This window comes from Trachemys scripta, chromosome 10 (genome assembly GCF_013100865.1).
Source record: "Trachemys scripta elegans isolate TJP31775 chromosome 10, CAS_Tse_1.0, whole genome shotgun sequence".
Lineage (NCBI taxonomy): Eukaryota > Metazoa > Chordata > Testudines > Emydidae > Trachemys > Trachemys scripta.
In genome coordinates this window covers 37107736-37111626 of record NC_048307.1, presented here as the reverse complement: position 1 = coordinate 37111626, position 3891 = coordinate 37107736, and the positions used below count along the sequence as shown (strand labels likewise).

Here is a 3891-nt window from a genome sequence, read left to right as displayed (position 1 = left end):
TCTGTGAACTTGCAAGCAGGCAGAGCCTGACTTTTGCTAACTTTGCTTTATATCAGCAAAGCTTGCCCACTACTTTAGCTCAGGCCTCATACCAGGCATCTGATACCAGGCCTTATACCAGGCTTATATCTCAGGCTCTTTGCCTACTACAACAGGCAGGGCCAAGTCAGTGGCATGCCGGAAAAAAAAACAACACCAAGACACTGGACTTATTTGGCAGAAAGATTTATTCAACGGCCAGCCTGCAATTCAGGGTGTCCAGGCACTGCTAGGCAGGTACAATTTTAACTGTGGGACTCCCTTAACAAGTTCAAAGAGGCCCTCCCGCAGGACCGAGCCCAGGAGTTCACCGCTTTGGTGGATGAAGGCACGGTGGTGGCAAGGGTGGGCCCTCCAAATGGCCTGGGATGCTACTGACTCAGCAGCCAGGGTGGTCACCTTTGCGGTGGCCATGAGGCACAGCTCCTGGTTGCAGTCTTCTGGGTTATCCCAGGAAATGCAGGCCGCTATTCAGTACCTCCCGTTTGAGGGGGCGGGGCTCTTCTCTGAGCTCACATATTCAAGACTCCATGACCTTAAAGATTCTCATGCCACCTTCCATTCCTTGGGCCTCCACACTCCTCAGCAGGCCAGGAAGCCGTTCCACCCTCCACCTCCTCCAGAGTCTAGGTGCTGGGGGACTCCCCGGCTGGGCACCTACAGGAGAAAGGATAGAGACAAGGGGTCTAAGCAGTGACACCGTCATCTTCTATTCATCTGCTCAGCCTGGCCCTTGCAGGAACCAAGGAGGCCAGAAGCAGTCATTTTGAGGGTGCGCTCAAGGACAATGTCCCTGTCACTTCCCAGGACCCACCCTCCCACTCTTTCCTCAACTGCCTCTGCCCCTTCCGGTTGGCCTGGTCTTGGTTGACCTCAGACCATTGGATGCTCAAAGTAATATCCTTGGATTACCCCTGAAGTTCGTGGCCGACCCTCTCTCCCACCCCCATCCCCATCCCTCTTCACAGACCCTTCTCATGAGCAACTCCTTGTCCAAGAAATTGAGAACCTCCTGCACCTGGGGGCGATGGAGGAGGTCCCTCGAGACATGAAAGGAAAGAGGTTCTGCTCCCACTACATCCTAATCCCAAAAGCAAAAGGGGGCCTCTGATCCATTTTGGACCTATGTTGCCTCAACAAGTCTCTCAAGAAGTTAAAGTTTTGCATGGTCTCCCTGGCCTCCATCATCCTCTCCCTGGATTCGGGAGACTAGTACGCCGCCCTCGACTTGAAGGACACGTAATTCCATATTTCCATTTTCCCAGGGCACAGGTGCTTCCTTAGTTTTACACTGGGCCAATGCCTTTTCCAATTCACGCCGATGCCATTTGGTCTCTCGTCAGCCCCAAGAGTGTTCACCCAGTGCATAGCGCTAGTGGCCGCTTACCTGAGGAGCTGGGGTGTTCAAATGTACCTGTATCTTAACGACTGGCTAATAAAGGGTTGGTCCCAGGATCAGGTGCAGCAGCATCTCGATTTGGTTTATTCCACTGTCATGACCTGAGGCTGTTAATAAATGAAAAAAAGTCTACCTTAATCCTGGTACAACACATAGAATTCATTGGAGCGGTCCTGAACTCTATTCAGGCCAGAGCCTTCCTCCCTGAGGCTTGGTTCCAAGCCATGGCAGACCTCATCTCGTGCATGCAAGCCCACCTTCTTACCGCAGCTCACATGTGCCTACAATTGTTGGGCCACATGGCGGCCTGCACTTATGTTGTCCATCATGCATGGCTCCACCTCAGGCCCCTGCAGGCATGGCTGGTGTCGGTCTGCATCCCCAACAAACACAACATGGACCGTGTGGTCAGGGTCCTGGATCATGTACTATCATCACTCACCTGGTGGCAGAATCCTGCATCGGTGTTGGAGAGAGTCCCCTTCACAGCTCTGCTCAGGTTCTGACGGATAATACAGCAGCTATGTTCTCTATCAACAAGCAGGGCCAGATCCTCTGCCCTTTGCCAGGAAGCCCTCAGGCTCTGGACCTACTACATACAACACGGCATCCATCTCATAGCCACTCACCTCCCCAGGGCAAGAAACACTTTGGCAGATCACCTCAGCAGGACCTTCTCATCTTGCCATGAGTGGTCCCTGCATCTGGAAGTGGTCAGCTTCATCTTCCAGAGGTGGAGAACTACCCAGGTTGACCTGTTCGCATCCAGGCAGAACTGGAAATGCCACATTTTCTGCTCAATTCGGGGGACACTTTTCTGCTCCCATGGTTGGGGGCTCTGTTGTACGCCTTCCCTCCAGTGCCGCTAATTCACAGAGTCCTCATGAAAATCAAGCAGGACAGGGCGAAGGTGATCATAGTGCTGGTGTGGCTGCACCAGCACTGGTTTGGCATGCTGCTGGACCTCTCGATGGCTGCTCTGTTACAGCTCCTGCTCAGTCCGGATTTGCTGTCCCAAAACCACAACAGTCTTGTGCATCAGAGCCTGGTGGCACTGCACCTGACAGCTTGGCTGCTGCATGGTTAAATGCGGAGGAGCAGGAGTGCTCGCCTGCTGTCCAGCAGGTCCTGTTGGGCAGCAGAAAGCCCTCCACTAGAGCAACGTACCTGGCCAAATGGAAGCAGTTTGCTTGTTGGACCTTGGGGATAAAGGTATTCAGCCTGAGTGGGCCTCACTGCAGTTGATCCTGGACTACCTTCACATCTCAAGCTCCAAGGCCTGTCCCTTTCATCTGTCAAGGACCACTTGGCTGCTATTTCGGCCTTCCGTCTGCTGCTCGAGGGCAGGTCGGTTTTCACCCAGGACATGACTGCCAGGTTCCTCAAGGGCCTCAAGCACCTCTACCTGCACGTCAGGGACCCTGTTCCGCCATGGCACCTGAATCTTGTGCTGTCACAGCTCATGGGATCCCGCTTTGAGCCTCTGACTTCCTGCTCTCTCCTTCTGTCCGGGAAGGTTGTGTTCCTAGTTGTGATTAGATCCGCCCACTGGGTCTCTGAGATTAGGGCGTTTACCTCGGAACCACCCTCTGTGGTCTTCTACAAAGACAAGGTCCAGCTGTGGCCACACCCGGCTTTCCTGCCCAAGGTGGTCTCGTAGTTTCATGCGGGCCAGGACATTTATTTACCTGTCTTTTTCCAAAGCTGCATAAGTTGGAGGAGGAGCATCAGCTGCATTCCCTAGATGTCAGGAGGGCATTAGCCTTCTACATTGAAGGGACCAAGCCATTCCGCAAGTCTATGCAATTGTTTGTTGTGGTGGCTGACAGGACGAAAGGTTGTCCAGTGTCCGCTCAAAGAATTTCTTCTTGGATCACCGCCTGCATTCGCTGCTGCTACCATTAGGCAAAGGTGCTATGATGTTGCACTCTATATGATTTTATGGAAGTATGCTGATGAGTGTGAACATAATGTAACTAAAATATGCTTCATGCAAAAGGTCTCTTGTAAGGTATCATTACAAAGCTTATAATTTACTGAGTGTGGTCATCCTATTTGTATAAATGTATCACTCTTGTATCAGAAACTAGAAATATGAAATATAACTCTGAGGGCCTATTGTAATTATGCAAAGTGTGGGCCATTAATGGTGGTTTGGAATCTTGATGGCTCCCATCAACCAGGACAATTGACTGTAGATAGCTCTGTTTACTTGTAAGTCTTCCTGTATAGGTGTGTGCTGGCAAGTGGGTAATGAAGTCTTACAGTGACATGTGATCATGTCACCTGAACTGGAATCTATCTTTAACCTGGTGCTTTTCCATTGAGAAGGAGGGGGTGGGAACCCAGAGAGGGACAAAGGATTCCCGCCTTATGCAAAAGATATATAAGTGGGTGGAATAGAACAAAGGGGGTGGCCATCATGAAAAATCCCCTAGCTACCACCTGAACTG

General features: G+C 51.5%; 1 long non-coding RNA gene across 1 annotated transcript; it reads right to left on the bottom strand.

The window, feature by feature from the left end:
* Positions 1 to 209: 209 nt before the first annotated feature.
* On the bottom strand, positions 210 to 3431 carry LOC117883951. The gene is made up of 2 exons (XR_004647451.1): positions 1454 to 3431; positions 210 to 696 (listed from the first exon to the last, which is right to left on the bottom strand). It is a non-coding gene; the product is annotated as an uncharacterized LOC117883951 (long non-coding RNA).
* Between the last annotated feature and the right edge of the window lie 460 nt (positions 3432 to 3891).